The sequence below is a fragment of the Falco rusticolus genome, chromosome 4 (assembly GCF_015220075.1).
Source record: "Falco rusticolus isolate bFalRus1 chromosome 4, bFalRus1.pri, whole genome shotgun sequence".
Taxonomy (NCBI): domain Eukaryota; kingdom Metazoa; phylum Chordata; class Aves; order Falconiformes; family Falconidae; genus Falco; species Falco rusticolus.
Window position 1 is genome coordinate 283,481 of NC_051190.1, and position 12,765 is coordinate 296,245.

Consider the following 12,765-nt stretch of genomic DNA (forward strand, 5'->3'; position numbering starts at 1 on the left):
CACTTTGCACATGGCCAGGAGACTAATCCTGTTGGAAAAGCTGCCTCTGTAACACCTCAGCCTCCAATCTATATGGACAATAGCTACAGAAGCAGTTTGCCATCTCATTTCAGGATTCTGCCAGGAGCTACAATGTGGAAATGAGGGAGGCTGATCACTGTCACAGCCCTTAAATACTTCAGCTCACTTTGGCCAGGCTTACCGGCCTGACATTGCTGCCAGTGCCACACTGCCCTTACCTGAAGCACTCCAGCATCCACAGGAGAAGTTTTGAAGGGTTTGGTACAAGGATTTTTACATCTACATGGGTGATGAATGCTAAATAAAGGTTTGGGCACAGGAAGCTGGAAAACCTGCTCAATAACCCTAAATCTGGTCTCTACCTCTTCGTGCCTCTGACAATGACTGATTCTCACAGTGCTGTACCAGCTACAAACAGCGGGCTTTTGGTCTTCTCGGTCACCCCTTGGAGCTGTTAAACTCCTCTCCCATCTTTTTCCTTTCCTGCCCTTATTCAGCTCTCCCCAAAACATCAAGGAGACAGAATCAACCTACCAGCTCCTGATTTTGGGAGACAGTGAGTGATGGCCCAAAAGCAATCAAAAGGTAGGGCACCAAGCAGGAAAGCAGGGGAGCTGGAGTCAGGCTGAATAAGGGGTGCACACTCCCCAAGAGCCCCTCCTGGGACAGGCTGCCCCCCAGCAGCACTGTCCCCTCAGTGTTTTGGAAACAGGGGGTATAGATCAGAGCTGCTGAATGTCCCCGTGAAAGTGAGCAGAAACCAATGATGTGCTATTCAAAACCCTGAGATAATCCTATCTAATCAAACAGACCCAGAGAAAACACAGTCTTACAGGCCATAAAACACCAGAGGCCTATTCTGCTCGTAAATACCGAGCTGACACCCCGTCGCAACAGCCCCTTTGGCCCTTCCTTCCTTCTCTCCCATCCTTCCAGTTGAACACTTGGCTGCTGACAGCTCCGACATGGTCCCTGACTGCCTGATCAGGGTTAAATTAATGAAGCAGTTACCCCATCCCTCTTAAGTGCAAACTTACCACTAAACACCATTAACAGACTAACTAATGCCCTAACTACATAAAGACCAAACATTCCAGCATCCTCCGTTGGCCCAACCCAGGTGTGCTCACTCCAGCCTGACCCCAAAGCATCCTCAGCAGAGCAGTGCCCGTGCCCAGCACACCAGGGACATGGGTACTTTGGGCAGCAGCCACAGTAAGAAACGAGCTTTGGGCAGCCAGGGGAAATCCTGGCTCTGCTCAAGCCCACAGCAGAGCTCCTTTAACAGCAGAGACTGATGTTTCATTCTCATTTCAACCTTCAGAGTCATAACAGCCTGTCCCTGCCCCTTCTCCCACCAAATCTTCCTCTCCAAGACCTACCAGGAGTTATCCCAGGCACACGACCATAACGACACAGCCTTCTCACACCTCCTACTTTACAGTGAGGACAAAGCACACATGAGCCTTGTGAACATGATGAGCATTAGGCAGGGCTTTAGCTGGACCTCTCCTAGAGCAGAGTATTTAGCACTTTTCCTCTGATATTGGGTCTTTGATTGCTGTCTCAGTTATTTCCCTAAAACTGAGTGCTAAAGTAACTCCTAGCAAGCCCTGAATGCTTGGCAATGCACACCCAAAGGCGACCAGTGACACATGCATGTCACAGCCAAATGATGCTCTGACAGGGGAGATGGCCTGACACTTCCCTGCCTGCTGTCATCGAACACCACTTAGGTCAGCTGCCAGTACCAGCAACACAGATGCTGCAAATAATAGGAAGCTGCAGAGTCCCAGTGCATTTCTGCAGCCAAGCTTACCAAGGAAGGGGACAGGTCCTAGAGCTGAAGGAAACATTTATGGTCCTCTCATCCAGAGATGTGGCAGCTCAGGTGAAGAGGGCAACCTCAGAGGCTGCCTGAAAGCAATCTTTTCCCTGTTTTGCATAAGGAGAGGACTACTGGTGAGCCTGCCTTCACGCAGACTCCTCCGGGATGCTACCCTGCCTGGAACAGCCCTCCTGCAGGGTTTAGTCTTGCTCCTTGGCTTCACCAGTTTTAGCTTCCAAATTCCCAGGAGCCTCCCAGTGCGCCCAGCCTTTCCCATGAAGAAAGCTCTCCATGCTAAGGAGAAATCCATCTTTTTCCTAGAAAAGCAGGATGTAGCTGGGTGAGGTTTGGGGGACCTTTCTTTCTCCTCTTCCCCCTCCCACAGGGTAATGGAGCTCACCACTGCTCCCCAGCACCACAAGCCTCCCTGGCACTCCTTGTGTCTCCAGGGGCTGCAGCACAGCCCCTTCTCCCCCTCTTCCCTCCCCTCAAACAAGGCAAGGAGGGTGGAAATAGCAAAGCCAAAGGGAAAAACAAAACAACAAAGCACTGTATAATCTGCATATTTCACCATTTGCAGAGGGGATTTTTTAATAATTTAATAGTTTTAATCCTTTATCAGATGCTCATCTGAGAGGATTTTGCTGCACATACAAGATTTGGTACAAATTCATTTGCAGTAAATATACTCATTTAGCAAGTTTATTTCCCACCTGGGCACTGAGCATGGCAAGTTGGCTGCTACTTGACAAAGGTGGTGAGGCCTTAGTGGAACTCCGTTGTGCTGTATTTCTCCTGATTTTTGCAGCTACTGGAAAAAAATGACATTGACCATCCTCACAGCTTGAGATCACACAGATAGCAAGGCACACCTTCAAACAGCACCCAGTCCTGCACCCCAGCCATGAGCAGATGCTCACCCTGCCCTACTGACTCAGTACTACTGGAGACCTGCTGGCTCTTCCTGCACCAGTAACCTTAACAGGACCGCAGCAGAGGCTACAGTGCTGCCCCACCACACCGCAGCAGTCCCAGCCCAGACTCCCCAACGTACTCTGGCAGAGAGAGAGTCCAGATGAGGTTACTTTGCTTTGAGGAGAAGTCAGCCACAAGGACATGAGCCATGTCATGCCACTTTTCTTCAGAGCCAGTGAATGGGTGCTGGCTGGTTTTACTTATTAGAACGGATATAATGCACCAGGCTGGAGGCTGACAGGGCAGGTGGCTGCAGCTCTGAGCTCAGGCTGCAGCTCAGGGTAGCTGGGTTTCGTTTGGTCCTACTGTGTTACTGACCTAACCACCTCCTCTTCTGCTGCGTGGGCTGCAGTACTTCACTGCATCTGCAAGGGACACCCAAGAACACGGATGAGGCATGGATGCCCCACCAGAGCCTTTCCATCGGCTAAGCTCTCCAATTCTCAAGCTATTTTGGGGAGAGAAAATGGGAATGAACGCCAGAGTGAATTTACACCATTCTGAGGCTCTGTTAATTTACAGGTGGCCAGAAGATAGAATCTATATTATAAGAGCTATATGCTCATATGCATTCAAGGCACTGACTGAGGCACAACAAAGGTTTTCCAACCTGAATACAATTCATCGAATATAATGATACTTCGTTAGATGGCTTAAAGCTACAGCAAGAGCCTGCTGCAGGGCTGATCGTTTCTCATGTTGTTTGTGCACTGCAGTTGCTTTATATCTTTGCTTATGGCCAAATACTTAGAAATACTCCACAGGAACTGAAGCTGGATTCCCCCAAATGCCAACTCCATGATTAACCAATGGATCGTTCCACTGCCAACCTCTCTCGTCTCCGATTTTCATCTAGAGAATAGAAGGAAAAGTTTCCCCTTCCCCACAGCTGTCAGGGAACGTACAAATCCTTCTGACCCATCTTTAAGGCCAATACAAAGGGCCCCTTTGAAAGCAAAGGGCACACAGTATTTCCCTGACACTTTATACCCCCTTAGGGCAAAAACTGAGCACCATGCTTTTGTGTTCACAGACCAGGGAAGAGGACAAGCAACATCAATTCCAGCACAATGCTGTTTTTTCCTAGGTTGTAGCATCTTACCACCTGAGTATCTTGGCCAGACAAGGAGTAAGAGAGCTGTCCTCAGCCTCCATAGAGCTGCCAAAAACCAAGTCATGCTGATGCATAGCTTTTGGATGCAAGTTTTGATTAAAACACTGGAGTGATCTTGGCTGGATTTACACCAGGACCTTCTACCCAGCAAGCTACCTTCCTTAATCTGGGACACCACTGATGCAAAGTCAGCTTTTTAGACAAACGTCAAAGCAGCTTTTTGGCTCCCCACTATGTATTCCTGCTGTAAGCACTGTGGGGCAGAGAGCAAATCTCCCTGGGCAAGCACCGTGTGTGCTGCAACCAGGCATAAATTCTACTGGAGCCTAAGTAAGTCACAAAAATATTGTGCCCATTTCAAGCCATGGTTAATTCAGACAAACCCACCAGTTTTTGACAGCTCAGTTTGAATGCTCCAGTGCTTGAAATGCAAAATACAACATAGTCCATTACCCTGCATCTGCAGAGAATTATATCTTGTTTTTTGTAGTTTATTCAACTAATCCAATAGACTGATCCTATCCTATTCCCTCTGCCTTTAAGACAATCCAAGAATCTATTTACTTTCCTCTTTCCACATGGATGGTAGCAGCGATAAGCGTTTTGGGAGAGAGAGTGCCCACTAACATTTATTTATGGTCCAGCAGTGGCTGCAGCGTGCAAAGTGCTGCCTGCATGCATAACAAGATGTGCTCTCTGCCCCGCATCCTTACAGTTCATAACACTTCCTTAACTGTTATCTTTGGGATTACAAGGGTCTAAGGAGAGATTTCTGGGGGGAAACTGCCTTCTGCACCTCTCCAGAGTACCTTAGTGTTGGCCCCTTCCAAAGCCCAGACACCAACCTAGATCAGTGCAATCCCATTCCAGCCACTGCTATGCCCCATTTTGTGGATGGCAAATCTAAGGCATGAAAAGGTGAAAGGCTTCATGCCTGATGAGCAAAACAAGCCTTTAGCCTTTAAAGTATGCTTTCTTCTAGAACAGGGGTCCTCATACTTTTTAAACAGGGGGCCAGCATGCGGATGAAGTGGCAGGAGGTCATCTGCGGCTGCTTGGTTTCCCCCCCCAACCCCCAGCTGGGGGGTGTGTGTGTGGGGTGTGTGCCTGTAAATACCGGGGACTGGGTTGAGGACCCTGGGGGCCCGTATTTGGCCCACAGACCGTAGTTTGAGGACCCCTGTTCTAGAAGTACATGGCCAACAACATTTTGGGCCTCAACATCTGCATCTGGCAGCACCCAGGAAGAAGCCACCCCAGGAACTCTTTCAGAATCACAACCATGGCAATGCTCTTTCACAAAGGTGCCGAGCTGCAAACCACTCAAAGGGCCAAATAACCCTCAACAACTGGGAAGTCCTTAATCTACAGCGAGAACCAGGTCAAAATTGAGCAAACAGCTGCTGCTCCGTACAATGGACAGACCGAGCCCCAGCCCAGGATGCAGCTCTGCTCATATTTCTGCAGGTCCTGAAGGCTGATTCAAAAATCTGCGATTTAGGGCTTTTACGTCTCTGCATAGATCTATCTGATGCATTCAGGTAGCAATGTGTATGTGCCACCTCCAGGGAATTTATTTTCCCCCCATTTGCCAAGATAAACAGCATACCAAGCATGAAGGGGGGAGGAGACAGGCTGATTTAAGTGATTTCACTTTGCGATTTTCTGTGTTCTTTTTAAGTCGCTTATCCATTTCAGTGCTCAATATTCAGCTCTTTCCCTAATTAGAAAATCGCTAATCTGCTCTGAAAAATGTAAAAGTGAGTCTTGCTTACGTGCACTGCTTGGAATATGCAAGTGTGCTGGGTTCTGTGTTGCTTTCAAGCTCTTTTTAAAAAGCTTGTGGTGTCTCCAGCTGGCATCTCTTGCTCCCGTTGATCCCTCCCCCGGTCCACGTTCAACCCGTGTGCAGAGCAGTGCTACGTATACCTAATACCTCCAAGCAATTATTCCTGCTCTATTCCTAGCAGACACTAAACCTTTGGCACTCTTTTAAGTAATGCACTCGTCCCCTTCTCTGCCTGGGAGACCCCTCCCAGCCAGGACAGGACAGCCTCTCCACACCACATCCCAAAGAGCAGCTGTCCAGGAACCCAGGGCAGGGACAAGGGAGGGCTGCAAAGATGGAAGCTCAAAAAAAGCAAATTTTCAAACCAGTCCATCCAATTGCTAGGGGTTCAGTAGCAGCACTTTATCAGCCTAATGTTACACCCGCAAGACCATGGCTGGTGCCAGGGAGCAGCGCAAGTGGGGTTGCTCTGTGTAGGGGAAAAACCAGGAGCTGGGGGTGACGCAGGACAGCCCTCACTGACCCGGCACAACCCCTGTGAGCCTGGGCAGGGCCTGGTAGCAACAGGTCCCATAGACAGCCCCAGGCAAGGCAAGGTGACAAGTCAGGGCCGAGGTCCCTCCACCAAGCTCAGTCAAGAATGAGAGCCAGAGCTGGAGAGGCTACCTGCAATGTAGGTTCAAAGTCCATCCAGGAGACAGGGTTAGAGGCCAAGCTACCTGCAATGTCACTCCAAGGTGCATCCAGGAGACCCAGCCAGAAGCAGGGCCGCAGCAGAGACCTGCCATGTGGGGCTGAGGTGCACCCAGGGACCAACACTGGGGACAGTCACACCTTCAACAGAGCTCAGGAAAACACAGGGACCTGAGCTCAAATGAAGCTCTTGAGGCTGGGACAGTGGGTATAGGTCCCAGATGAGGCTTGTTAAGGCAATTGAGGCTCATTAAATGCACACTGGGGCCCTCACAGCTGATCACCATCCATCACCTCCCCACCCCGTGTGCTGCTGCTGGAGATCCCAGCCTGGGTAAGCAGCAGTGGAGGCAGGGACAGCTGGATAATTCAGCCCAGTGCGGGATGGAGAGCAGACCAGACCAAGCAGCTCCCAGCTCAGCACTGCCCTGCGCATCAGGAATTCAACACCTGCTTCAAGGCGTAAATCCGACTGTCCTGAAGGTCAGCAGCTGGTGGCCTTAGACAGCAGTGTCTAGCCTGGGTGATTCATCATTACTCTTTTGTGGAAGAAATCCCATTAAGTAGGCACCAGCATAAGCCCAGAGGGCTAGGGGTTGGTCATTAACAGCTCAACCCGAGCAGGCAGCGCAGAGATCAGGCTCCTCTGCAACAAGTGAGCACAGCCTCACAACATCCCTGCTCCCCAGAACTCGCCTGGTTCTTCTGTGCAGACCCGGCTGCACCCCGCCAGAGCACATAACCCTGACACAAATTCCAGCACTGCTCAGCCAGTAGTTGACATTGCACTAAGAAAAAAATCCAGCCCACCCACACTCTGCATAACCAGCAATTGGGGGAGAAAGAAATGAGGAGCAGCTCGCCTGCAGTGCTCCAAGCCTCACCTCTAAGAAGGTGCCCACCACCTCAGAGGAACATTCTAGAAACCTCCTGGCTAGCACTGCACTGCAAATGTTGCCCATTTTAAGGACCATCATCCTCCCCTCCCCATCCCTGCCCCATCTCTGTTATTTTAGGGACTTAATTTTTAATCACTAGCTTACCAAGACAAGAAAGATGTCTGGCCTAGGGATCTACAGAGCATAGAAGTGGAATTAAAGACAGCCAGGCATTGTCCAGGCACGGCCAGGACACCTGCATACTGCTCACAGCCAAGCCAGCCCAGTCCTCAGCCTTTGCACTGCTTTCCCAAGTGTTACTGCCGTGGTCTGTCACACTTGGCTACCTGCACATTAATATGAGCAACTCCTTGCCCTGCTCCAGCATCCTGCTGTCCGCAGCAGCTCTCACACTACACATCTTCAGGTTTGGGTTTTTTTTGTTTGTGGGTTTTTTTTTTTTGTTTTTGTTTTTTTAAATCAGCTTCTCAGTGCTCTTGTACCCAAACCTCACCCCATGCTGCAAGAGCCATCCCAGTGCCCTCACTCACCTTTCTCCTCTGGCTCTGACCAACGGCAGTGTTGCATCGCCCTGCTGTTTTGGGAAGAGCTCTGCACATGGCTGTGATGCACCTGTTGCTCAATCTCTAAAGCTACCCATCAGATCTCCGCTAAGTGCACTGCACCCATCGTCGTCTGCAGACACATGCTGGCTATGTCTGTCCTACAGGAACAGGACTAAAGCAAGAGGAAGAAGTTGTGTGGATATAATTAGCAATAGTGCATCTAAGTAACTCAGAGCCCTCATGTTACACTATTGTCTAGGGGTGCTATTTGCTCACAAGCTTTTCACAACCAACCACTTCCCTAGGAAGAAGAGTACAGCTTAAATGGCAATTAGTCACCCATCCTGCCTTTGTTCCCAAAGGATCTCCAGCAACATTTTGGGGAAAAGACTGGGAAAGTTAATCCAAGGCTGACATACACATCTTACAGCTACATGGACAGTTTTCCATGAATCCTCTCCTGCCCAGATTGCTCGCAGGAGAGAAAGGGAACACAGCTGCTATCATAAACCTTTCCAGCCAAACCGCCCCACTTCATTATAGTTTGTCACCTGCTCAGGGAAATCACTTGTCACAAAAATTTTCTTTTCCACTTAATGACTTCAAACTCAATTTGAGGATTGGCTCAGCAGACTACAGCTGAGGTGCCTTTCAACCAGAGCGTACACTTTCCCTGGCTGTGAGCTGCAGGCGAGATGGACGGTGAGGGCACCTTTTGCTCGGGAGGCAGAGCTGTTGTAGCTTGGTGTAACTAAAGGCCCGACTCAGCAAAGCACACCAACCCTACTGATTGTAGAGCCCGCACTTACTGTTTAATAAGGATTAAATGTGTTGAACTGAGGCTGATGAGACGCTGACCCAAGCAAGAGCTAGGTCAGGAACAGGGCGGGTCACGACAAGTGATCTGGTGTGCAAGGAAGAGGAAGAGGCAGAGGACGCTCCACTGGGCCAGACTCAAAGCATTTATACATCCAAGTGTACGGTCTGTTGGTGGCCAGGATCAGCCCTAAAATGCAGCATTTCCTTAGCAGCGAGTGAAGGGACCTTATTGTCACAGGCTAATAGTATGACCTGCACAGCACTTCATCACTGATGAAGCACAGGTACAGGTTATGTTGCCACCACTTACCCAGACTTGTACAAGACAGCATCAGTGGGCAGGACAGGCTGATGCTCCTAGTCATTGTAACTGTAGAAATAATGCAAACACTGTACTTGAGAAAAGTCACAAAAAATACACTGTGCAATGAGGGGAGCCAGGAAAACAGGCTCAGAGAAGTGCCTTTCCCACAGTCACCAAGCAAGTCACAGAGCCAAACCCAGAAGTCAAAAGCATCCAGTGCCCTTCTTGCCACCCCACACTACCTTCCAACATTTTATGCTATAAACACAAAGCCTCCCTGCCACAGGTCCACTCTAATATTATTCCTGCTTACTGGAATTGTAAAAAAGGATTAGCAACAACTACAGGAGTTGATCTGGAATGATCTGTTAAAATTCTGCAGGTGAATGCTATTAAATGCAAGCGAACACTGAGTCCCACATTCCCAGTGAAATTAATAGGCTCCACGTTACAATGGAGCAGAAGTAAAATCATTGCTAGGACTGAAGCAAAACCGAGATTTATTTATCTAGTTTGCACTGTTCCTAAGTAGCTGCACACAGTATGTTAGGTAAAGTTAAACACACATCTTGTTACTTTAGCAGCTAACAACAGCAATCACATCTCTTCTGAAAGTGGACTATATTGAACAGGCAACTAATGGATCAGCTTGAGAGTCTTCTCACCAAGGCACTTCCTCCTTGCAGCTAGGACAGCCACCCTGTCCCACCCTTGTAGGTCCTTGGCAGGATGGATGGAGCACGGGTCTGCTCCTAAAATCCATGCTTGGTGCTCCCAGGTAGCAGGCTGAGGTCACCCCCCTGCTCTATTTGGCTCGGCAGCCAGCAGACTGAGTGTGTTGTCAGGAGAGAGCAGATCAAATTAGCACATTAGCAGGACTGCCAAGAATTGAAAGCCCGATGCAACCAGCTAAACACTTGAGATTTGCTCCAGTGGCTGCTGCAGTAAACCGTGCAGAAGCCACAGTTAAACACAGCGAGCTGTCGCTGCAACGCAGACTGTGCCTACAGCCAGCAATCCTGCCCCGTACCACCCCAAACGCAATGCTATGCAAAAGCATCAGCCCAGCTCCTGAAAGCAGCCCCATGCTGCCAACAACCTAAAAAAAAAGGTGCTGTGTTAATGCAGAGAGCACCAGCTCCTGCTCCTGGGTTAGCTGCACCTTGGCGACCTCATCCCTGCACCATCCCTTTTGCATGACACAGGGCTGCCCCCGCGCCGACAGAGCAGTGCTGGGGAGCACCCCAGAGCGCTGCTCCACCTCTCGTACCCAGCCTCCGAGGTGGTCTCCAGGAGCTAGACCACCATGCATCCTCCTCCTCACCTCCAACCCCCATCCAGAAACCCAGTGGAGATTTAAGAGAAAAAGGAATTTTAAAAACACATCAAGAGTTAAAAATACTTCCTTCAGCCGACTGCAAGGCAAGCAGAGGGAACAGTGTTTACTGCAACTTACGGCTGCAAATTGAGATTCCTGGTTTAGAGGAAGATCTGGTGCTCTGGTGGTTTCAACACACTCTTGAAACCCCTGTAACAGAGCCTTACTTCAGCTACCCTCTCCACAACAGGTCTTTAACGTACTAGAAATCCCACTACATTGGTTAGACAAGCAACCGGTTCCCTTCTAATTGGTTTAAAAGACAGCAGGTCTTCCTTTTTAATGGCTGATTAATTGCCACACTGCCCAATGCAAGGCGGGGATTCACTTGTCTGTGTAGCAATTCAGCAGGGAAGCCTGAGGCTTCCATGTAAAGGAAGGGATTGACACACAAAAAAAAAAGTTGACTTGTGATCCAGCCAAAACTAAACCAACCAGCAGCCTCTCCCGGTAACCTTCCCACCAAGCCCCCCACAAGTGTTAAGGGAAATAAAGATATTCCCATTTTGAAGGCAAAATTCAATGTTCATGAGGGAGATAGGGCTCATTTAGTTTTTAATTTTTCATTTACCTCCAGGTTAAATCCAGGCAGGGAGCCTGATGTTGAAATGAATTGAAACAACTGTTTTAACACAGTCCAGCTCCCTTCCCAAAACTCTTCCATCTCCCCACCCACTGCCAGGAGAGGGACCAAACTGGGCAGGAATAGGGAGATTGAACAGAAACAAGTCAGAGTCAGCAGCAGGCTGGGTTAATGCGGGCACAGCTTTCTGTCGTTGTCATTCTGGTGTTTGCTCTCTGCAATCCTTTTAAGGTGGCTGCAGCTTGCAGCCAGCGCAATCCTGATTTTGTAAGGGTTTGGGGTTTTTTCCCCCTCCTTCCTTTTTTCACATTGCCAGCAATTGATTTCATTTAACATTTTCATTCCTCTGCCTGCTGTAAATAACCACTTGGCAGCTGAATTTCTCAAGTAGAACAGGCAGTGGCTGCTTACTCTCTTCCTGGCAGCTGGGGGGGGGAATCTGGCAAGCACTAAAGCAAGAAGCTCTTTCAAGTAGCTTTGAAATGTGCAGGAGATTACAAGGGTAGTACTTGGAGTGGAAGAAGTCACAATATAGAAAGGCCAAAAACTTATTTTTGAGACTCCTAGTGAACTTAGTAGCTGAAAGACTAAACTCCCAGGTTAGAGATGAGTATTTTACTCCTGGTTAATGGTCCTACAGAGCCACAGATGCCAGCAGAGAAGGGTACCAGGCTGCTGCAGCTGGTTGTTGTCAGTAACCTGGCAGCACATTGCTGCGCTTAAACCAGCACACAAGGTGCAACCCAAGGAGAAGACAACCCAACCTGCCACCTCCATGTGCTCAGCAAACCACCACACATGCTCACCACCACTCACTTGCCCACCAGCAGGCTGAGATACTGCATCCGTGCTTGTCATACCAGTCCTGCCTTCCTCCTGGGGGCCCAGCATCAAGAGCGTTGGTGCCAGATTCCCACAAAGTTCAGCCAGACAAGATACCTGTGACCTACAACAACCACCCTGCCGTACCAGTACCCTGTCCTCTCCCACTGACTGGGCAAAGCATCTCCACTCTGCCAGGACATCTCAAGACCTGAGATGCAAAGAACTCTACATTACCACGCAGTTCAGCAGGCACAATTTTCTGTTCTGGTTTATAATCTCAATAAATCCCTGACCTGACTAGAATGTGACAAACTTAGGGCCAGAACAAACTTCACTGTAAGTCAGCCTTCGCATCGGAGTAACAGAGGAGTCACAGAATCAACGACAAGCAGGTTCATCTTAGTGATGCCAGCATAGCACCCATACAACTCCCTTAGGCTTCAAATGGTTTACTTGTGTTTTACATGAGCTTATGGAGAGGGGAGCTGCTGTCCCACCACTGCCAGGCTTCCCCCCCCCCATCCCCAGGAGCTCCCAGTACAAGGCTTTGCTGCCACCCCAGAGAGGCAGAGCAGAACATCCCACAGCCACAAGAATCAAGCAAGGGAATGGGTATTTACAACCCCAAACGACTGCATGCACAGCTAAGCGAGCACCAAGTACTAATAATGATTAACTTGTAAGGGATCCTTTTTAGCTTTTATTCAGGAAAAAGTCAGCATATTCTGAGTGCAGCCATTAACAATACCAACAAGCAGAGCTTGTACCACAGGCTACGTGGCCTAATTCCACCCTGCTTTTCTGATGCTGAAAAAAAGCTGCAGTAAAGATATCAGCAGTGACAGGATCCTGGCACGCACTGGCCCCCACCTTGCATCTCAACCCTGAAATGCTCCTCAGCAAGAGCTGCTTACTCCTCCTCAGCTCCCTGCCCCTCCAACCCAAGCTGGAAACCACAGAGAATGTCTTTGAAAATGCCCCTGCTGAACTTG

The 12,765-nt window shown here is 49.3% G+C and overlaps 1 protein-coding gene across 3 annotated transcripts in view; it reads right to left on the reverse strand.

Moving 5' to 3' along the window:
• Positions 1–12,765, reverse strand: part of CACNA2D2 (calcium voltage-gated channel auxiliary subunit alpha2delta 2) — a 223,499-nt gene that overhangs the window by 158,688 nt on the left and 52,046 nt on the right. The gene's annotated exons all lie outside the window — the stretch shown is intronic.